Source organism: Zootermopsis nevadensis, unplaced genomic scaffold (assembly GCF_977971745.1).
Source record: "Zootermopsis nevadensis isolate Lab colony 2312 unplaced genomic scaffold, Znev_1.0 Znev_ptg000061l, whole genome shotgun sequence".
Lineage (NCBI taxonomy): Eukaryota > Metazoa > Arthropoda > Insecta > Blattodea > Termopsidae > Zootermopsis > Zootermopsis nevadensis.
Genome location: NW_028259192.1, coordinates 23,189,881 through 23,214,784, shown reverse-complemented (window position 1 = coordinate 23,214,784; position 24,904 = coordinate 23,189,881). Strand labels below are relative to the sequence as shown.

General features: G+C 40.2%; 1 protein-coding gene across 3 annotated transcripts in view; it reads right to left on the bottom strand.

Moving 5' to 3' along the window:
- Window positions 1-24,904, bottom strand: part of LOC110838714 (uncharacterized) — a 456,091-nt gene that overhangs the window by 389,663 nt on the left and 41,524 nt on the right. For all 3 annotated transcript variants that reach the window (XM_087341090.1, XM_087341092.1, XM_087341091.1), the window contains exon 3: window positions 10,326-10,494. The gene's annotated coding sequence lies outside the window, so the exon portion shown is untranslated. The remainder of the gene's footprint in view (window positions 1-10,325; window positions 10,495-24,904) is intronic.

Genomic DNA, 24,904 nt, shown 5'->3' with positions numbered 1-24,904 from the left:
CTACACAGCGCAATAACCCAGAAGACAGAAATCTTCATAATCTGATGACGGAGGCAGTATGACCTCTGAAACGTTGGTTAACATCGACCAGACTACACAGCGCAACAACCCAGAAGACGGAAATCTTCAATAACACTCTAGTTTGCGTATTCCTCCAACACTGGTGGGAGGTTGAGGTGACACGTGTAGTAATCACGTGGGTAAGGCAGAGAAAAGAGACCTCTTTCACGTGCAGCTTTTTAATGTTAGGATAAAACAGATTATTCGTGACGTTGTCTATGCACTTCGATAAGCAGTAGATGAGAGTTTCCCGTAAAAGAAAAATTCTCTGCAAGACAGATTGCAGAAGAACAATGTAAACTTAGCAGGGAGACCGAAAAGTGACGCTCGGAGGCTGAGTTCTTTGTACCGAGGCCGCTCACTACCTGTCACCTAACTCTCACCAGAAGCCGTGAGGTTCACCGCCGACCCGAACGGAATAAACACGCGTTCTTGCCTTCTGTTATCACAGCATTAACACTCGCTGTGATTTCTTGTGACCAGTCCGTGTCGTCATTACATGCGCTGTTCATGGATAATTTCACAGTAAGAAACAACCCGAAATGCAAAACGTCCTCTTCCACAAACGTCTACCGCAAAACAAAGGCGAAGATGGCGGAATAATATTAAAATGGATATTTGTGTAAATGTGGAATGGATTCAGGTGGCTCGGGATGGAGACCGGTGGCGAGCTCTTGTGAACACGATAATGAACGCTCCGTTTTCAAAAAAAATTAGGGGAGCTATTCTACATTTAAGGCACAATGAATGGAATCAAATTCTGATTCTTTTGAACGACAAAAGCAGATGATAGAACGTAAATATGCCTACTTGCAACAGTTTTAAGGATCGCCCGATGCAATTATATGATTTATAGGTATTATTAATTAATTAATTAATTAATATCGTATAACACAGACATCTTAATGCAACTGTACAGGGATTTCTTGCAGTGGACACTTTACCGAATTTGTTGACGAAGTCAGCTTCAGTGCAAAAATAAGTGTCTACACTCTTAAAATATTGCTTCCAGAAATCTTATTACCAAATCATGTATTCGTCTACATTTTCCTCCTGCCCATGTTTGTGTATAAATGTGACTCTCGTTATACGCGGTGGTTACGTTCCTGCATATCGAAAACGCGTAAAGCGGGAAACGTTTGACGTGTATCCGGTAATTAAAAACGAGATTAATTAAACTGATTAAGTCGACGGCAAGATTAAGACACGTAAGATAGCAGGTAAGTCGCTTACAAAATGGCGTTTAAGGAAAATGAAAAGATGACAATAAAGAACCCACGAAAATTGGAAGATTTTTTAGGAAACTTGACCCAGCCGGGGAGACGTGAAATGACATATTTCTCGAACGGTACTCGTCTGCGAACAGCGAGACAGTTCATCATCTCGCGACTTTTTGTATCTCACAAAAACTAAATTCTTCCATTTTGGGGCACAAACTCACCACTATTATATGCCCTTAATGAAATCCATTTGCTGGACTAGACATAAAATTTCCGCCCCCTTTCTAGCACACAGCATTTATATACGATCTGCCCGGTAAAAAAAAAAAAAAAAAAAAAAAAAAAATACCGCACTGCCATGGCAACGAAAACTAAAATGTACTTTGTTCATTTGTCTTGTTTTCTGCTTCATTGATTCCAACCTTTCTGGCTTTTTCTGTTTGTCCCGCCTCTTTTATGGTATCTGTCTGAAAAAGGACTCCATTCGTACTCAACTTGAGACAAGCATGGCCGCGATATTCTGGATTATGGACATTTAGTAACATCCAGAACCCACGGCCTACGCATTGCCAAGCAACGTTTCTACAAAATCCGTGGAAGTGACTTAAACTTCTTACAAACAAACATAAATCTTCGATGAGCGGGTCGTGCGCTGCGCTGCGGAAACAAGAAATGTGTACACAATTTTTTGCTGGAAATCATGAAGTAAGAGACAACTAGGGTGACCAAGCCAAAGACCGGAGGGTAAGATTAAGAAGGATCTTGCGGAAACGGGGACATGGATTAGTTTTAGAAACCTGTGCCGGACTCCACTGAGCGCGGTAATCAAAGTTTTGGTTCTATAAAAGACGTACAATTATCTACGTAGGCAAAATCAGTTTTCAAGGACAACGCTACATTGAGGTAGCCAAGACGAAGTTAAACTGTGCGTTCAGTGGATCATAAAGAAAGAAAATCTGGAAATTCAGACTTAATGCAAAGTCATGACACAGGAGACAAAGGAGTGACTGAGAGAAATCCAGGTTACTGAGATGGACGAGGCTGGAGCAGCGGTGTTGTCGTGGCGGTGATGAACACTCGGGCTCAGTCGGTAAGTGTGCATCCACTGACACTGTACAGAGCCTCTCAAATTAACTGTTACCAGACGTCATGAAAAGGCTACTGATGAAATATCCTGTATTGTGTAACATCCCTTATTGCGGTTCACCATTAATGGAATTAAATTTCGTCTCCGCTCCACCTCCCCCATCCCCTTAGCTCCGAGAATCCAAAATCTCCCTGCATCCCCCGCCAAACTATTTTAACAGACGGGGAAAATAAAACGAATGGCCAGTGGTATGTCGGGTTTCAGTTGAATAAGTGTGCGCCATCTATCCGACAGTCTTCGGTGCTCCAACATCGCAAAATGGCTGCCACAAACCCCCATCCCCCACGCCCCACCCCCCCTTGTAAGACGCTGCTACTTCATCAAGATGTCGCGGAGTCCCGGTCAGCACTCAGAGACGTCTCCTCAAAGGTTAGTTGATTCACAACACTGCGCTGGCCGCTGGCTGTTGTCTCAGGTGTACGTGGTGGATCCGTAACGCCTAGGAACTTTGGAACTTCCACGACGACTGAAAGCAATTTTCTTCTCGGGCGATCAGCCCTGCAAGTTTGGAGCTCATAGCCGAAGTTTCGGGAACCTACCTCCGACCTAAACACCTAAACACAAAATCAGAGTTGGACCCGTTCTTTTGCGCGGCGTCTCGGATTTAACATAGACAGGGCGACGAGGAAAATATTTGGACCGAAGACTCAGGAAGTCAAAGGAAACTGGAGATAATTTCGTAAATAAGAGAGTGGTGATTCGTATTTTAATAAAATTTTATCAGCGTGATCGAATCAAAAATGACATAAGCGGAACAAATAATTACAGGGGAAATGAGAAATGTACACAACATTTTAATCTAAAGACCTCGAGGAACAAAAACACTAGGAAAACCTAAGACACGATGATAATATTAAAACGGATGTTAAACAGTGTGTTACGGGTGTGGACTGGATTGATGCGGCAGACTCTTGTAAAAACACAGAAAGGAACCTTCGAGTTCCAAAATAAGAGCAAGGCAATTCTTGTCTCGATAAGCGAATATCGGGGTTCTGAAGGATCCCTCCCCAATTGACAGATTACTTTTGGCGGATTAATAATTTACGACAGTCCCACTTTCGTAATATTTTTTTCTGTAAATATTACAATAAAATTCTGTGTTCTTGCATAGGTGTTTCTGATCTAGGACAGAGGAACACGGAAAATTAATATCGTAATTTTGAACACAGTAATTATCGAACCTTTACATGTATCATCTGATTAAAACTTTGCAAGTCTTCTTAATTTTTTTTTTATTTTGGACATCAGAAATTCTAGGTTCTTAGGCGACCCAGCGTAATGTTTTAGTTTAGGTCACCAACGTCTATGAAAAACATGCTGCCTCCTTTATCAAGGTTGAAAAAATGGAAGAGATACGTACTTCTGAACCATTAATAATCACCTGCAACACCCTAAAACTGACAAATCTGTAATAGAAATCATTTAAGTTCTTTCTTTTACGTCGTGACTAAATTTTGAACAAGTCTTATTTGAATAAGGTGACATTTTTGTAGATCACAGGATTCTGAGGTGAAAATCCTTTCCTGTCGTGACCTCTCTACGTTCAGCCGATACTAATCTATAGAGCTGATCCATATTCTGAATTACAGGACCCTATCAATAGTCCGACTTATTTTCCAAGGAAGATGAAAGACAGGCATCATTTGTTTCGTGGTCCCTGAATTATAATTTCAAATCAAGATCAACGGAAAATTGTGGATAGCCTTTTTTTTAAAAAAAAAAAGTTTTGATAGAAAAACTTAAACTATCTGTGAATGCTGTCAAATCATAACGTCACGGGTCATAATTTTTCTGCTAAATATATATTTAAAAATACAATTTAAGTAACTAAATGAGAAATAATTCCGATTTGTTATTATTAATTTCTTTGCTACATCGCATTATCATAATTAGCATATTTTTCGTATATAAAATTTAAAACGTGTAAAAATATAAAAATACATTATGTACCTAATTCGTGTTTTTCTGAAATGAAGATCTGACTGTACCACACAGGACGCCATCATAATAACGAAAAATGTTCAGTGACTGTACCACGCCATTGTCACACACACACATGCTACCTGCCTAAAAGGCACTTTATATATAAAAATTAGTTCCTACCGCAAAGTAAACCCACCATATCTCTGTTACAACTATCACTGTGTAAAGAAAATATTTCGTTATACCGAGAAACAATTGAAATCTTACATATTAAACACAGTTTGTTACAGAACGTTGTATGGAGTGGTAAATATACGAGTAGTTACCACTGCCCGTTAAAGGGTTAAAGAAAGACTTTACATGTTTGGGAAGGCTCCGGGGGTGTCAAGAAATGGCTTGTTAACGTCGAGGGAGGACAATTGAATGCGAGGCTTCGCAAGGTTTACCATCTTCAGAGAGTACGCGCACATACCACCTGTGGCGCGATCGCGCCGGGAATCCCCGCGTCATCGGAATCATCTTGGCAGTGTCCCTACCTTCATTTTTTTTTTTTTGGTGTATCTTTAATCATTTCTTCAGTTCACCCTCTCTCTGTCTGCGTAGTTTTTCTCTCCCCTCCCATTCTCTTGACATTTCGGTATAGATCATTTCCACCTAATTCATCTCTGTCCTGCGTGGCGGCGCCACTCGCCTGCTCTCAGTAGGTGGCTCCAGGCCCCCCTCCTGGAGCCCAATATGTGTTTCCTACATGGGAGTTAAATTTGTTAAAAGTCGGAACTGAACAAACACACTGTCAGTTTGCGTTGCTAACTAGGAACCAACACACCACCTCTATTCAAAAACAAATTTAATTTTAGCATCACAGACGTCAGTGTAGTAATACATTCATATAAGTCATCACTGATTAATCTGTTTTTGTTTAACATCGAGGCTGATGGCGTAGGCCAGTGTTTTTAAAATTGTGGTCAGGAGGCCACTGTGTCTCACGATTGTCATGTGGCTGGACCGAAATGTTGGAAACCGATTTGTCACGAAGCCAGATGCGAAATTAATACATCCCATTTGAGTCTCAACAAATCCCACGTGCTATAAATACACCCCTGGACAGGTCGTTTGCGAAGAATAAGAAGAACATTAATATTCGAAAGACCGTGGACCGGAGACGAATAGACGAAGTTCGTATTCGCAAGAAATGTTAAGCCAAATAAAAGACTGTACGTACCCAGACAGCGGATTACTCAAAGTTGACACGATTATAACCACGTGTACACTGGGAATATCAAAACTACTTACTTGTCTTTAAAGTGAGATGACGACACGAGGAGAGGATTGGCGTGACATTTAGCACGCAAGGCGGAGGTCCGTGGAAAAGAGACCACTTAAGAAATAAATGCCTACGGTACATTGTAAGATAATATTAAAAATGATCGTAATAAAACTAGGTAGAAGAGTGTGACGACTTTAATCAGTTTTAGTATGGGAACCGTGTGAGGTTTTTGACCAGCTAAGACACTGTAAGCTTCTCGTGGGGGACTGTGCTCAACGGCGTCAGTGACTTATTTCTCGTAGGCTGTTACTTAAACTCAGTGATCGTACGAAGACAGCCTCAAAGAACAACACTAACATCGCAGCCGTGAGAACCTCAGAGCTCATTTTTTTTCCCATCAGATCCAACATTTTATGAAAATAACACAAGAATGTAAATGCAAGTTTATGTTCCAGTGTTCAATCAGTGATACCAACATGTCGGACAATTTGTATGCACGGGAGAGTACTGAAGATGGCGGACAAGCGATCAGTCCGTGCGTCACGCGGACATACAAACAAAACGAAAACATGAGTCACAAGAATTAGCATAATTTTGTTACGATCGTAACATTTTATGCAAGTTTTATTTTTTTTAGTAAGATGCCGCTGTGCGATCCCTTTGTTACTCCCCATGTAACATTCACTTTTACTGCTGTTTAGAACCACCGAGGAGATTTGTCAATGCCTGCTCCCGGTTTATACCATCAGACACTAGTCCTTCTGGATGCAGTAAGAAACAAATTCTCAGTCATGCCTGTCCGAATCATACATCGGCTACCCAGATACCCCTCAGGCAGAGTGGTCAATATATCAACCACCCACTTCACACCATCCCGCAGCCCTGAATTTTGCCCAAAGAGTGCATAAGTTTTTTTTTCTCTTAATAAACAGAAATTTCGTGAGATTTCAGGTTCTCAAGGCGACGTTTAGAAAGATGTCTTCAGCTTCTTAACAAGGACTCTGCTACGTGGAATGAGTTATTTGGTTACAGGACGGTGATAATGAATATACAATTTTGGTCAGAAAACTTGATGATGATAAAGATGATTATGATGATTACAATCGCGATGTTAGAGACAGAAAACTCATGTAAGAACGTGATGATAATGACAGTGATTACAGTGGTGATTGTTCATGGTGACTGCATCAATTTATTTTGTCTATCCTCCCCGCAAATAACATTAGTGACTGAGAAAAGCCATGACCATTTCTTCACGCCCTCGTGTCGTTGGACGGTATGTAACATCAACAGTTGATATGGTGGAATTAAACTAAGAAGGAGAAGGAAAGTGGATCAGTCGCCTGAGTCTGAAGAAAAGTTGAACGTAAGAATGCATTTTTTTCAGTAAGTTGAATGCTGGGTGAAGACTGTACCCTACCTACGACGCCAGTGGCCATCACACTTTCAGTTCTCATCACGAGCTTTGGGGTTAGAGGCTAAACTGCACTTCCATGCATCGTTACGTAACAAGATACGTCATTCGTCTGTCTACATATGCCGCCCGCAAACAGACGGTTCCCACACGTTCGCCAGATAAGAGTTTTTAACTGACGGGACGAAAGACGCTCCATCATGTACTGCTCACTGAGCGTTATCGCGAGCTTCCTCAGTACATGAGGACTGATAGATGAATCAGATACGAGCGCCGTCCTCGATGTCTTCAAACTGAACAACTAGTCCCCAACTGGATTTGGGGTTTCCGTGGTTTACGTTCGTCTAAAACGCATCGTTACGTTAATACAAAGAAGTGTCTGGAATGCTTTTGCACTCAGGGTTCGTCTCTTAAAATCTCACGAGGCTACCATGTTAGTAAATTTCATAGTAACAAAACCATCAGGGATCAAGAAGGATGCCATGGGAGACGCATACAGCTCGCATGAGGAAGTAAGAATTGGTTAAAAAAATGTTAGCCTGAAAATCCGAAGGGACGAGAAGATTTTGCAGACCTAGGTGCAAAATGGAATGATAATATTAAAGCGGTTTTTTACAAAAATAGGAAGTTGGAGGTGTAGACTGGATTCATCTGCTTCAGGATACAGACTGGCGGTGGGCTGTTGTAAACACGGTAATGAACATCCTAATTCCATAAAAGCCGTGGATTTTGTTAACCACTTCAGTGATTATCTTCTTGTAGATAATGAATCCGTTCCACTGGTTTTATTACAGTTATCATTTGTTTTATTATACAGTGTTAAGTTCGATAAGCAATAAAACCGGTTATCATTAATGACTCGAAGTAAGGACTTCGCAAATACGAGACAGAACCATCGCCAAGTCCCACGTTAGATATCGGGCTTAATAACGCGGACAGAGCGGTTAGTTCAGCGCACAAAGACACTGACATGACGGCGCCACAAGCACCGATTTCTTTGTATAATTGAAATTAATTAATCCTGTAGGCAGAAACAGGTAATTGCAAAGCATCTAACACAGAGATTCTGCGTGTACACAGTTGGTAATACTGTTATGTAAATCTGTATCATCTCCCGCTCACCAGACAGCTATGATGGTTACGTGGTGGAATCCAATTCATGCGTAAAAGATATTTACACTCAAAGTATCTTTTTTATTTTATTTATTTAGTGTTCTGTCTGAGGACAGGTCCATATGAACAGGATCCTTCCATCCTTTTCTCGGACTGGGACCTGTTCATATACGTTCTTGGCAGATGATCCAGAAGTGGTTTGCCATTGCCTTCTTCTGTGTGTGAATGGAGTAATTGTTGGGATGCCACGGAGGAAAACTCCGTGTTGCCTAGACCACGGCCTTGCCCAACACAAGTTATAAATTCGGGCACCGCCGGGAATCGAACCCGAGACCCCAGGATTACAAGGCCAGCGTTCTAACCGCTAGACCACCGTGGCTTTATCAAAGTATCTACGAGAATGAAATTATATGTTAAAACAAATCAGACTTCAGGATCATATATGAATTCGTGTTAATGTTCTGGCCTGTAATCTAAGTCTCCAAAAAAAAATCACCGTATTTCCCTCACATAATCCACTAACATCGAATAATATTGTGCCACTGTCATGAGTTGACTACAACACACTTCTACATTCTTCGTTTAAAATTGTGGTCCGCGGTTTAGATATCAGTCAATAACGCGTTAAAAACTAAAGGCTAATGAACAGTGGACGCTTCAAAACGACTTCAAGATACCACTAAGTATCAAAAGCATTGCGATGACTGTACATTCTACGGCATGTAGTCTGACAGAAAATGTCCCACGTTTCAGGACCATTCACCTTGACGACAAAGGCGGTAGGCACACGTCTGTCGGTATCTACCAGACTACACGGTATTACATCCCAGACGACAACCATCTTCACAATCATCGCCGTGAGAACCTGAAATCTCACCGTCTAAAAAAATATTTCATTTGAACTAAACCGCGATCAATTTGATTGAATTTACGTAAGATATTGGGAGTGGCGACACTGATGTATTCTGTTCAGAGGAAATCTTTCGGCCCCTTTCTTGTCAGTTATCTTTGTTTGTGTTCTGGTAGTGTACATGTTACATGTTATGCTTGTCTTCACATCTCTCTCTGGGCCAACAATAAATTGCTCCTTGTGCAGGGGAACACGGGTACACCAGGTAGAAGAAGTCTGGGTTAGGTCTTGAAGACCCTGCGTTTCGGAGAGGTCATTTTTATACTGCTGCGTGTAATTAAGTGGGAGACAGCGAAGTGGTTGACAGTCCTGGTTCATGTGCGGGATATTTCGATTTCGAATTTTAGACATCAGTAACATATTTCAGGAGATAAATATCTCCTGAGGTCCTTCCGGGATTAAAAAAAATTTTACGGAGGTAACCGTGGGGTCATAGCCGAGAAAACCAAAATAAATTTTCTTGGTAATGTTCGCGGTTCCTCTAGGTTGATGCCAAGCATCTGAATTGTTTTATATATATAATGTTTCGAGTACTTGTTCTAATTCCATCTTCAGGTACCTCGTTGACATTAAGCTGATGAATATCGCTTTTGATTTAAAATAAGTGGCGAGTGTTAGCTCAATATTCTAAAGGCCCCACGTTTGGTCCAAGACGTCATAATATCACTACAAAAAAAACTACCATTGTCACAAACCTGGAGATAATCATCAGTTACGCTGCACATTCGGTAAATACCATTAACCCATTTTCCCAATATACATTTTAATATTATGATCTTACGTATACTGAAGCCTTGCATTTCCCTCATGTACGCGACGTAACACGACCATCTTGCCTTAGTCAACCTTCAAAGTGATAAATTAATGTTGACATCAATAACCAATTATCTGATATTTCATTTCGCCTAGATCAATCTACGTCTTTCGCCTAAAACTTCAAAAATATAAAACACAGGACGCACAGTTATTCACTGTAGAAAATTAAAAACATAATAATGACGTAGCCACCAATGACACAATATAAGTACAAAATTTAAACAAAATCAGTCCATCGGTTCTCGACTTAAAAAATATTCGGGCAGACAGAGGGACACATAGTCAACGATTTATGCAATTATTTTGTCTAAAAAAAACTCAGATTTCTTCGCCTGTCGTGTTTCAGATAAGATGTTTAAAATGCGAAATTACGTATTATTTTCTTGTTTCCACCACGAACGCTACATATCTTGTTAAAATTCAACAAAAGTATAAAATTTGCAGCTGATACTCACTTTGATGAGACCTCGTAATCCTATCCTGGGACTTTCCGACAAGCACACTTCCTGCAGTATAAGAAGAACGCCTAGGATGACTGACCCAACCCTGGAGATGGAAGCGTGGCGGGTCAGAGGTCACCACTAGGGTGCTTCACCCTTATTTTCTTCTTTACCACCAACAGATCTGAAACACACAGACAGACATGGAGAGTCTCACAGATAATAAACAGCCAAATACGTTTCGCTTAGACCCTCTGGAACAGGCAAAGGATTCGAAGGAATGTGAGCTTTCAGGTTCTCACGGCGAGTATGAAGATTACTGTCTTCTCAGATACTGCGTCCTGCAGTCATGGCCCTCATGATGGAAGAAGCAACAACCTCTGAAACGTCGGTCAATTTGTACCGGAGTACATGGCGCAAATACTCAGACGACAGCCGACGTCACATTCGACGCCGGGATGTCGTAAATTTCCTGTTTTCGTCAACGATTACCAAATTCTCAAGACGGCCTTTAATCCACGCATTTAGCCGCTTTCAATATAACTGTGCTTCTTATAATCTCTTAGTATCATTAAAGGTCCACGTAGCAAAAGTAGGTTGTTATTATTATCTTGTACTGAGATTTGTACGTTTTCATTTGTAATAAGACGAGTCATGGGACAAAGTTAAATGCAGTGGCCTTGAACATATCTAAAAGTGTGAGGAGGATTCCAAGCCCCAGTGGGGGCCACCATGAGCCACCTCTATCTATCAAATCAAACGGGGACTCCCCGTAGCGCTGCCTGTCCTGAGCCAGGTGCAACCCTCAACACGTCGCTGTCTCACCCCGTCTCAAAATGTCGCCCGGGTCAGCCGATCTTTAACAACGTCGTGTTCCACATTACCCAGATTCACTGGCATGACACAGCCTTCACTGTCCCCATCGGATATCACTTCGCTTGCTGGAAAATGCCTTCCACAAGGCACAAAATATCACATAAATTTCATGTGGAATTAAAGTCTCAATTATTTTGGTTATAATTGCTTAATAGAACGTTTCCTCGATGGGTAGCAAAGTCTGAGAAAGTAAAATCTCATGTAAATAACATTTAAGAATCCAGTCCGTACCGCGTAGAAAACACCACACTTCACCATTTCAAAGATCAACTGGTTAACGCTGTTTAAGGAAATAATCGCTGTTTACACTGAGAATCATAGTTCGTCTGATTAATATTAAAGAATTCAGTCCGTACCGCGAAGAAAACACAACGCCTCACCATTACAAAGATCAACTGGTTAACGCTGTTTAAGGAAATAATCGCTGTTTACACTGAGAATCATAGTTCGTCTGATTAATATTAAAGAATTCAGTCCGTACCGCGAAGAAAACACAACGCCTCACCATTACAAAGATCAACTGGTTAACGCTGTTTAAGGAAATAATCGCTGTTTACACTGAGAATCATATTTCGTCTGATTAATATTAAATAATTCAGTCCGTACCGCGAAGAAAACACCGAACTTCACCATTACAAAGATCAACTGGTTAACGCTGTTTAAGGAAATAATCGCTGTTTACACTGAGAATCATAGTTCGTCTGATTAATATTAAATAATTCAGTCCGTACCGCGAAGAAAACACAACGCCTCACCATTACAAAGATCAACTGGTTAACGCTGTTTAAGGAAATAATCGCTGTTTACACTGAGAATCATAGTTCGTCTGATTAATATTAAAGAATCCAGTCCGTACCGCGAAGAAAACACCACGCCTCACCATTACTACGATCAACTGGTTAACGCTGTTTAAGGAAATAATCTCGGTTCCAAACGAAACTGGTAATAACATCAATAAACGCATAAAATCGGTCGTGCACTTTGAAGTGTTGACTTACATTTAAAATTATTCATCAACAAAATTTACTTGCAGACGAATTTTGGAGTTCTTTGAACTTACTGAAACAACAGAAACACTGCTGCAAACTTCCAGAAAACACGAACTCGTTGAAATGGATAAAAATTTAAAGAGTTAATAATCAGGACCACGACAAACATCGTGAATAACAAGGAAGGTATCAGTTATTATCTACCGATAAAGGAGAAAGAACCTTCTGCTCCATTCCTGTTTAGCTTGCTAACAAGCTCCAATGCTTGGAAATATGATTGAGGGCTTTTCCCATTATAAAAGGATAATAAAAGAATAGAAATCAAAATAAAACAAATCACCACGCGTAAGCACACAAAGAGAAGTGGAGATGGAGTCCTCTTCACACTATAAACCGATCCGCAATTGGGAAGGACACGTTCATTATGAACACAATTTATTTTGGAACACGTTTTCAATAACGTCTGAGACATGGCCAGAAAAATTTAATTGATTCGTTGGCATTCATTATCAGTGACACTCAGACACAGGGTGGGGCATCGGCCGAACAGAAATTCTGTCCCTCATGAATGGAGCACAAAGGAGGAAGATAAATTCGAAACATTCAGAACTCATTGGAATTAAGTAAGAAACACGTACAAAGTTTTGAAAACAAAACATAAGGACTTTCAGATGAGTTGAGAGGTTTCAGTGTCGGTAGGAGGATTAGAACACAAAGAATTGGTACTTTGAGCTCGTTCTCCGAGGGTAAATCGGCCGGAGCATGAAGATAAAAAAACTCACCATATAAATTCCATCGTATTAAATGAGGCTTGGGCACAGGTGAAAAATATATCTTTACATTTTCCTTACACAAACAGGGTTTAGAGGTGTGTATTTGATCCATCTGGTTCAGGACAGTGGGGGGGGGGGTGTTTAAAAAAACAGCAATAAAACTTGGGTTTCCATCAGTGACAACGGACTTCATTCTCAGCTGATTGGAAAAGCATTCTGCTTATTGTCCGTCTTTCGAGATTCGCTGTGCTTAAGGTGTACGTGAACTGGGCCTTGGAGGTTCTGCATCTTCTTTGGAAGACATTAAACACAAAGAAAGGGTAAAATTTGTATGACTGAATAAAGAAAAACAAAAGGAGGTTTTAGTTCGGAGAAAATGGTAGGAAGAGACAGGTAGAGAGGTGAATAATTATTTATATGTTTCTTGAACAAATAGTGGGGGGTGGGGCTCAGTTGGAAGAGGAGGGGTAGAGGGGGGAACAAGAAGATTGATTTAAGAAGAGAGAATGTAGGTGGACGGGGTCACGTGACTGTTGTTACCAACATCGTGTTTACCATTAATAAGATTCAGTGTTCTCACCCTGGCGCCAAACAATTTTGTATCAGTAAATATTCCGAAAACGCGTGCCTCACGCTTACGTGTCCACCTGTGTTTCTGCATCTCACAGCCTCAGTACACAGGGCGTTAGTTCAGTCTCCGGTAAGGAGGGACAAGAAAGTAGACAACAGGCTTCTGAGTTGTTGCCCCGCGTAATCGCCCTGATGATGACGGCGGCAAGTACCTCCGAAACGTCGGTAATATTCTACCGGACTACATGGGGCAACGATTCAGAAGACGACCAGCCATCTTAATACTGGGCGGCGTATCGTGGAAAGTTGGAAAAACTAAAGGCAGGAACTGGGAAGGAGGATTGAAACATAATCTGGGTATTTGTGTGTTTTATTTTACAAGTTGGTCCGTTGTCCTCCGCCCCCCACACGCCAAATGGAATTTATTTGGGATGTTCTTCCCACTGGCGATCCGCCCCGGTCTATTGGTTGGTACATGTCACCCTACAAGGTTAGAGATAAATGGTACTATTAGCTAGACACAATGTCGCCTTATTATGCAGCAGGAAACACACAAATATCCGTTTGTCTTTTCCCTCACTTTGAAACATCCTAATGCGTTATTCACAAGGAAGGAAGGTATTAAAGGTTTCGCCTCCAAAGTGTCAGGTAGAACAGAGTACTAAGTCGAAAGAAAACCTTATAAATGTCGCTTATTACATAACTTAATACACAAGGTGTCCCATTTATAACGTAACCCTAAACACGAACACCTTCAAACAAATTCAGCTAAAAAAAAAATCTGGAAGAAAACGTACACTTGGAAGACCTAGGCGTAGATGGGATAATAATAATGTTACATATAGCTATGAAATCGTTGCCTAGGAAACTGACTGGGATTTAGGTCCATGTAAGCTTATGGAATACAATCCAAAATTCTATGTTCTTGTGATGTCGACTTTTGCAGGGTCCCACAAAACCCATAGTTGGCAGCACTGCGGTTAAATAAAGTTTCAACGAAAACGTCAGGTGTACCAGCGCAAAGAATGGAGGCTGCGATCTTCAAACACCTTAAGGCAATCTTACGGATGACCTCTTTGACCTATGAACTTTACTGGCCAAAAAAATCAAACTCGAGATCTGTGTAAAATGCCTCGTTTCCTACATAAGATAAGGATTTTAATTTCTACTGTTAATTACGCTATTCGGAAAGCTAACAAACATATTTCACTCGTGTCCACCCTCCTGAACTAAGCTCAGGGTGGAATGGTCTTCTGCTGATACCAGTTTGCAGTGACGGTTTGTTATTTGTGGTCAACACAAACATAGTCCCTTGAAGTTTGTATTAACTCCGATATTATTTGATAAATTCTTTAGAATCTCGATGTCTATTGGTAACTATATGTACCACCTGTTTTAACATTCAATTATTCGTAATTTGACGCAGAGAGTATATTTATATTCTTCGTATGTTTCTCAGAATAAACAACTAAGTCCACCGGCCGAGTTTTGAGAGCCTGATAGTACGCTGAGCTAGCCAAGATATTCGCCGGATTTTAAAGATCCCAATTGCTCATCACCACCACCACCGTTCCCCATCCTGAGCCAGCTGAATCCAGTTCACACCCTTACAGCCGAGTAAATTCTTTCCAGGTTTCAAAACCAAAATTTCTGTATGTCTCTCATGCGTGCTACATGTCCCGCGAATATGACCATTGATTTAATAATCCTAACAATATTTTTTGAAGATAATAATTTATAGAAGCGTTAATGATTCAGTTTCCTCCTGCGTCATGTCGCGTCATCCCTCTATGGTCAAAATAATGCCCTCGGAGCCTCAATGTGTGTCATCCGCTTAACGCGAGACGCCATGTTTCTCGGCCGCACCAAACAATAATAATTATTCTTATTTTTTATCTGTTAATAGCAACGTTTCTTTCGTCAGAAGAAACACTTGTTGTCGCCACGAGCTCTGTCTGCGGGAATCACGAGCCGCCTCTGACAGCAATGCAACTCACATCTCAACATACGCCTATGGGGCACAAAAAGGGAAAAACATCACAAATTTCTTCTGCCCATATTATTTCTCTTTTTCTATCTGCACAGCCCCCCTGCTGGGCCCTCTAATTGCAGAAGCAATGTGACGAAGGAAAACGAAAAAAAAATCTTAAAATTTGAGAGGGGTTTGACACCTGACTGAGATTTCTTGGACTATTCTTATAAAATATAGTAAGGGGTAGCAGAAACAACCCTGATGCTATCTGTATATGGAACTAAAGGTCCACTTACGAGTCCCTGAATGTTTTCTTCCCACATATCCGACGTTAAATGACAAAACTTGATATTACATGCCATGATTAAATAATTATCAAGAATATCGTTATGAATATTGTGACACCACACGTGTTCTAAACACGTTCCTTAACACAACGAACGTCAGAAAATAAAATTTCGAAAAATTTACAAAACTTCAGATTCTCACGGAGGTTAAGATGTCGAAGTTGTTCCTCTGGATTGCAAAGGCGTGTGGACTTGTACGTAAACACAGGACTAACGTTTCGGAGAAACAAAATGCTTACATCTTCAGGGCTGAAGTGATGAAGAACTGAAGATGGAAAACATTTTGTAATCTATTCATTATATCCATATTTTCAGGAACGTTATACATTTAAATAATCCTGGTCTAAAAATATTCAAATTACGAAACACGAAGATTGGTGGAGTCGAAGGAGGTGACGAGGGGAGACACGGGTCACCGACTACCCCTCCTAACTTTTTATACTAATATTTAAACAATATTAAAGTGGATATTAAATAAATATGGTGCAGTTCTTTTCCTTCACAGAACAGACCTCGGTGGCTGGTTTTTGTGAGCATGGTGATGAACGCGTGAAATTTATTTACCAACACAGCGACGAATAATTTTCAAATAAGGGACCATTATTATTATTATTATGGCACTCAAAATTTGTTCTCAAACACAGAAGAAGTAATACTTCCAAATGCGTACTTTGCTACTCTGCATATCTAATTACCTTGATGTTAATCTATTCATTATCTAATTCACATGGTTCGTCTCACTATGTACATATATCACATTGTATCGATTGATAAACAATACGTCTTTGCAACAACAAAAAATGTTATATTTTATATCACAAGCAAAATTTTTCCGTGATGAACCGCTTTTCAGATGATCGATAAAACCGATTTGATCTTCGAGTAAAGTGTCGACATATTCGCGCAGATACAAGCCTGAATTAAATTCACCAATCGCCTTATTATGTGGACAAGCGACAAACGATTTTATCTTTTCGTTACGTGTACATCAGTCACAAAATTTAAATTCATGATACTCACAGCAGCGAGCCCCTGGTTTCAAGGAGAAAAAAGATATTTCAATCGGTTTAATTAGCAACATATTTGCAATGACTGTACAGATCTTAAAAAAAACAAGTTGAAGAAATATTTGAAGAACGTGGTACATAAACTATAAACTATATTTCTGAATCTAGGTAAAAAAGAAATCTTGCCATCCATTTAGAAACTAAACCTGTATCTCTGTCATTAGGAACCAGCCCACCATTAAGGCGAGGGGCGTGGTTTCGACCCCTCTCATCCTAAACTTGGCATCTAGCAGATATAAAATATATCCTGGACCTTTCAAACATTCCAGGACCATAGTAACCTCCACTAATGGACCCTTCTTGAGATTTGGTTCTTCATTTTTTCTTCAAGATCTAAAATTTCGATGTGTACACCAAAGGTCAAAGGTAAGAAGTTCGCACATACGTTTCTGGGGTCAAATATTTTGAGAAGACGAAATTAATCTTAAAACCCTTCATACCTTGCAGTAGTTTTGTTAAGAAATTTATAAAAAAAAACAGCCATTTCTACCACAATTACTGCCTGCTTAATTCTTTGCTTGCCTAAAGCGTTTGGGCTTCTTGAAGTGGTTAGTTCATTCAGATTCTGTGAGAATAAATTAAGTTAAATGCAGCATAAATTTAACCCTTTAAAGCCGAAGCTCGTCTAAATATTATTTAATAATTCAGTCCGTACCGCGAAGAAAACACAACACTTCACCATTGCAAATATCCACTGGTTAACGCTGTTTAAGGAAATAATCGCTGTTTACACTGAGAATCATAGTTCGTCTGATTAATATTAAAGAATTCAGTCCGTACCGCGAAGAAAACACAACACTTCACCATTACTACGATCAACCGGTTAACGCCGTTAAGGCCGTGGTATAGGCAACACAGAGTTTTCCTCCGTGGCATCCCAACAATTACTCCATTCACACACAGAAGAAGGCAATGGCAAACCACTTCTGGATCATCTGCCAAGAACGTATATGAACAGGTCCCAGTCCGAGAAAAGGATGGAAGGATCCTGTTCATATGGACCTGTCGTCAGACAGAACACTAAATAATAATAAGATGAGGTGGTCTAGCGGTTAGAACGCTGGCCTTGTAATCCTGGGGTCTAGGGTTCGAATTTATAACTTGTGTTGGGCAAGGCCGTGGTCTAGGCAACACGGAGTTTTCCTCCGTGGCATCCCAACAATTACTCCATTCACACACAGAAGAAGGCAATGGCAAACCACTTCTGGATCATCTGCCAAGAACGTATATGAACAGGTCCCAGTCCGAGAAAAGGATGGAAGGATCCTGTTCACATGGACCTGTCGTCAGACAGAACACTAAATAAAATAAAATAAAGGTAATTGACGCGCTGTGACTCGGGGTCATTGTTGTACAACAATGTTTATCAACAATGGGAAGAGGACTGACATGGACGGCCATGCTAGAACGTAAAAAACGGAAGACATGCATCATTATTTGGCACGGAGATTTTAATGAACATGTCAGATGCGTTGTTACGTTCAGCGTCCTATAAATCAGCTCACATCCCACAGCCTTCTAAGACGTAAGTAACTACGGTCCAAGGCGCGCCTTCTTCCTCCAGCAGACATGTTTAAATTGGAAAGAGTAAGAAAGGAAAGTTTTCAGTGACCGATTATTAATTAACCGTAGTGTCTGATCGCCTCAGAGGTCTATTTGCGCACGGCGTACTCAGCGCATGCGCAGGAAATAGAAAACTGAGAATTTAATGACTTCGCTCTGACAAAGGCAAAAATTATATCCGTCTGTCGCATCCTGAAAAACAATCCAATGTAAATTTGTAACCAGTTGTGGGATTGACCTATCTTAAAAAAACAATGCCAGGCGACAACCTCGCCTTAACCGAGATCCACTAACGCCTTCCGCTTATGCTAATTTGCCTTCACCTCGCTAGCCTCCGATTATTATCAAACCGACTCTGGGTTTTGAAGATGGCAGTTGGGAAGCAAGGCATGTAGTCACTTGCATTGTAGTGTAAGGCGGGAAGGAATTATGATCACGTGACAATGATCCGAAAAGTAGCAAACTTCGGTGCTGAGCGGTTTTATTCTGTGTTACTTAGACCACAAAAGAAACTTAATTTTATAAGGCATTCAAAATTAATCTAACGTTTGCACTCAAGACCTATTAGGTGACGGATGATTGAAAAAAAATACATAATAAGAAGCTTCATAGATCGTAATCTTCACAGAATATTATTAGGATGTTCGAATCAAGGATGAGATTGGCTGGGCATGTAGCATGTATGAGAGAGATTAGATATACATTTTTTTTTGTAGTGTTCTGTCTGACGACAGGTCCATATGAACAGGATCCTTCCATCCTTTTCTCGGACTGGGACCTGTTCATATACGTTCTTGGCAGATGATCCAGAAGTGGTTTGCCATTGCCTTCTTCTGTGTGTGAATGGAGTAATTGTTGGGATGCCACGGAGGAAAACTCCGTGTTGCCTAGACCACGGCCTTGCCCAACACAAGTTATAAATTCGGGCACCGCCGGGAATCGAACCCGAGACCCCAGGATTACAAGGCCAGCGTTGTAACCGCTAGACCACCGTGGCGGTACAGATATACATACAAAACTTTAATTCTGAAGGGAAAAGGCCAGCTGGGAGACCTAGACATAGTGGGACAATTTTTAAGGCAAATCCTCACGGAAAAAGTCAAATGGAAGGATAATATTACAGGTAACATTTTATAAATATTCAATTGTAGACGGAAAATTGAAGGATCTTCGTTGTATAGGTTCCGCAAAAAATTTGATTCCGTTATATCAGAATGGCTTCTTTTGTTAGAGTCTTTATGCACTGCTAGACTAACAAACAAACAAACAAACACTATTACTTTATTTTCCTTGTTCATTCTGGTATGACAGTGTAAGGAACAGCTAATCACTGCTATGAACTACGTCTTGAACGCTTCAGATTTTTATCCCAAAGAGACTTACGTCGTTTTTGCTGTCTTGTGTAAACTCTGAAATGAGGGAAGAAGAATTTAATTTAAAAGCGACAATAATTCCGTCTCGGATGACTTCTGTTTTAATTGCTCCGTATATCATAACAGAAAAGTCTTCTAAGAGGCTCCATATTAAAACTTTTTTTTTTAAAAAAATTATGATCCTGTGGTATCCCCTCTACTTTTTGGCAGGTAAAAACTCACAAGTGTTTAACTTTACGGTCGAGTATATTCTCATTAACTGAGACCTGTATCTATAAATAAGCTCCGTACCTACAGGGCTACCCCAATCTTTGTCAGACACAGTTCAAGATATGTTAATTAAAGTACAGAGTGTCTAATAAGTTGAATCTCAGCTACTGAAAACTTCAAATGAAAGTCGTGGCTTTGCCTAGACGTAAACCAACGTTACGGGGGCCTGCTTTATACAGATCAGTAACTGAACAGAGGCTCAGATTGGAATTCGATAAATCTTTAGTGGGAATGTTCACAGTTTGCACCGGATTTCCTTCTGTTAGTATTATTCCATCTAGGGTATTTACTTCTATGTACCCGAGACAATCCTTGGCCCTGAGGTACAACGCGCAGCAGATATTTCCGAAATACATTTTATTTTTAATACGTGTTACATTTATTATATAATTTTATTGTTAGGAATGACTAAACATTTTACGAAAGCGTCTTTCGAACGATGTATGAAGATCCTAAAATGGCAATTTTCTGAAGTTCCTTGATATTGTGTTCGCCTGGGATGTTGCCCAAATTTAATATTATTATTATTATTATTATTGCCTTCAATTATATTTCCACATATTCTTAACCCTTTAAAATCCAGTGGTAGTTATATGTACCATTTAATTAAGAAACATGTCTATGTTACCGACTTCTTAATTAAATTGTGTTATAAGCAATAAGTCTTCAGAAACATAAGTTAACTAAAGTTGCGTCAAGCGACCATTGGTGGATATGCTAGACCAGTGGTATTCAACCTGGGGTACGCGAAGATATCTTAGGGGGTACGTGAAATTTAAAAAAAATATACATTATTTTATGATAAACACTGAATAATCAGTGATGTAATTTATTTAATTTATTTTAGATGTAGATTATATACTATGTATAACTTGAATTATACACCAACAACTTTGGGGGTACAAAGTTGAAGAGAAATTATATCTGGGGGTACGCGAACAAAAAAGGTTGAATACCACTGTGCTAGACCATCAAAGTATAACATTTTTTTAAGCAAATGTATTCTGGAAAAGCTAATTCACGTGTAATTACATAATCTGTATCAATTTTAAATTATTCTGTTACGAAACAGACTGCTTCGATGTCAATTTTTTTGTTTGTACAAAACTACGTAGATCATTGTCATATTATTAGTGTGAGAACTAAACATCTAAACGTATTATTCTATTTTTTGTTTTTGTTTTCTAATGGGATCCGCCATTCTCATTGACGGTCTGGCGTATGACGTCATATTTCATTGTTTGACAAGACTGACACTTGTCATCGCCGGTTCCCGAATACATTTGAATGTATTTTCAAGTGACGTTGTGTGGTGACTTCGAAACGTGTCCTGAAAGTCGAATATAATTCAGCGTAACACTCACTTCTCACTTCGGATTTATAAATATGTAACGAGCTGAGTGAGGTTTGACCTCAAACCCCTGTCTGCGTTATTACGAAGCAGTTCTGTGTTTCTGGTAAGCGACTATGAGTGTCTCTCACGTCCCATGTTCGGCCCGTGTCATAGCTCAGGCGGTTAGCCGCCGGCCTCGTACCGCGGAGAGCCAGGATCGCTCACGCGCATGTCAAAACATGTGCGATATTCGGCGGATAGATTTTCCTCTGTCACTACCATTCCACAGCTACTCCATACTCACTCATATGTCGTATGGGGGTTGGACAGTGGGGCCCGTCAGCGGTCATAGATCCACAGAGACACAGTTTCAGCTCGTTGCAACAAAATCAGCGAGTTTATTTAAAACCTCATATCTGATCTATATTTACCTTGTCCAGAAGACAGTTAATAAAGAAAGTAGGTTAGCGAATCAGCAGCTGAAATATTTAATGAATTCGCCACCTATCTGCCATTATAAGGTCATTCTGCTATGACCTCTGCAGTTGGATAAACGTCGCGACATGACAGCGACTTATAAACTGTGTGTAAATTAACGTCAAATTGCAAACAGTCTAAATTACATCTACGCTGCAACAGAGAGCACCGAGGAAAAACCTTCAGTAACAAAAAATACTCTTTTACATAATAAATCCTTTTCATCAGGAGTACAGCGGGTTTAAATATCTGAGATTTTCACGGCAGTGAAGATGGCAGTGTTGGTAGCCTGGGTTGTAACGCCCTGTGGACTTTTCGGAAGAACATCCCCGAAGATTGAGGTCGTATGTTCTTCCTACACATTGCGTTACAACCCAGACTACCAACATCGACAAGTTTCTTTAACCTGGCTTCAAATCTTCACAGTTATTCACAGATCAAAATTCATAACAATCTTACCAGCCCTGTACTGAGAGAGGGAGAACGTCATCTCACGTGAAACATAGCAACCGCTTGTAAATATCTCATCTTGCATTCCGAAGCCACTCGCGAGCACAGTGGCCAACCTTAAGCCTAAACCTTGTGTGGCGTAGCACGTGGACAGAAACTTTGAAAACACACGAAAATCAAAATGCACAGTGAGGTGCAGCCGTACTATTCAAGTCAGATGGCACAGCCATTCACGACAGACGTACAGCACTGCGCATTAAAACAACACACGCCTTTCATTCACTTAAGACGCCTGTCCCATCCGACAGACGCACAATCCAAATGAAGGGCTCAGTCGCCATGAATTTAAGAATTCTTGACTTACTACGATTTCTCCACGTCGAGGACACGGCTTACTACTGGTCCAATTCACGTCTGAAATTAACTGGCGACATATAACGAAGCGGCGTAAAAGTGAAATCATTATTCAGTGTCCATTTGCACTTATTGCTTTAAACGGCGTAGTATCGGACATGTTGCTCTGTTAACGACGTTAGAATTTATTTGAAGATGAAAACTAAGACATTTCAAGGGAAAACACGAAACTTTTATTTCGTGATGAAGTGTAGTTAAAAAATAAAGATTTTGACATTGAAGGAAACGATGTTTATGCCAACTACTTAATTGTGAATGTTGGCCACGGAACGCTGGGTTACGTCATTATAAGTGACTTTTCAACAGAAGTTGAAAGAACTTTTAGACGTACACTAAGACAGACATTCATTACGTCACCGAATGGAAGTCCTTCAATTACATAATTTAATCCTTTCAATTAGAATTCTTTGACTAATTTATCTCGTTATAACATCTTTCTGACTTGAAGTTTGCAGCCTCCGGGAATGTGTGTCGTCTGGTACATACTGACCGACGTTTCAGAGGAGCTTACTGCCTCCATAAACAAGATCCTACGCCCCACAATTCTTTATAATCGACGCCTTCAGAACTTCAAATTTACTCATCGCCCTGATGATGGAGGCAGCAAAGACCTCCGAAACGTCGGTGAACTTCTACCAGACTACGGGGCGCAACAGCCCAGAAGACGGCCACATTCAAGTGTGTAACTTAGATAATCATCCACACACCGAAAACTGCAATAAAAAGTACAGAATTCACATCGACACTAGCGCCAAAACATCCGAATGCATCTGAACCCTGAGTAGGTCTGTGGAATAAGGGATTGTGGGTACAACCAGAGGACAAAGTCGGCATACCGAGTAGTTACACCCCATAGTACAGGGTACTGACGTCACAGCACGTGACATGATTCGCTATTAGTTACATACAGAGCGGGATATAAGGCAGTGAAACATCACGACACAGTATTGAGTGTGCCTGCATGTTGTTCCCCAGCAAAGTTAACCACAGCCCACTTCACCAGCCATAAGTTCGGATTTTCAATGCTTGAAAGTAAGCAGCTCCACAGAGCCTTTTAGAGAACAGGAAGGTTCATTACCGTGAACACAACATCCCGCAACGGGACCCTATCATGAGCCAGATGAATCCAATCTATACCCCACCCCTATTTCACTAAGACCTACTTTAATATTATCCTCCCACGTAATAATTTTCCGTGCGGTCTCTTCCCTTCGCGCTTACTGAGAAAAATTTTGTACGCATTTCTTATCTCCATAATGCGTGTTACATGCTACGCCCATCTAATTCTCCTCACTACGCAGTTTTCTCCAGTCTCATGTCGCTTCATCCCTCTTGGATCAAAATATTCCTCTCAGTACCCCGTTCTCAGACACCCTCAGTCTGTGTTCTTTCCTTAATATGGGAGACCAAGTTTAAAACCCATATAAAAATGAGTAAAACTATAGTACAAATATTCTGAACTGCAAGCATTCTGCATTTCATTATGAATGCAATTTTGATTTCTTATCGTCGTTACTAAATATATGAATTTATCCACATTTTTATTATTATTTTTTAAAGATTTGTAGTCTCATTTGTCGAGAATGTGCTCTATAGACTGACATAATCTACAGAATTGCAGAAAAATCCACCAAATTCAACCACACACATCTGCCTGTATTAAGACAAAACAGCTGAAGTTACAATTTTAAACACATCGCTTATCTCGAAACAGAATTTTAATTACAGACATGAAAACTAACAATTTTCTTTCACAAAACTTCAGTGCCAGAACGACTACCTTAAGTATCATTCGTAAAGTGGTTAAGACAACCAGAGCATGAAGCTACTCCTGTCTCATGTCTGAATAAATATAGTATGTAATCCATTATTCCCGTGTTCTATGCTAGGGGATGGAAAGCCATGATTTTATTCCCGCTAAGGTACATTCCCGCAATATGAAACCGACCCTGAGACCCACCGAGATCTCTTATACATTTAAATAAATAAATAGTCTGAAATTAACTGAATCTAATCGCGTTTACCTTACCATGTGCATACAAAGGCATCAGACAATGAATTCGTCCCCCATGAGAAAATGTAAAAAATTGGTGAATAAAGATTATTAACTTTTTTAAATT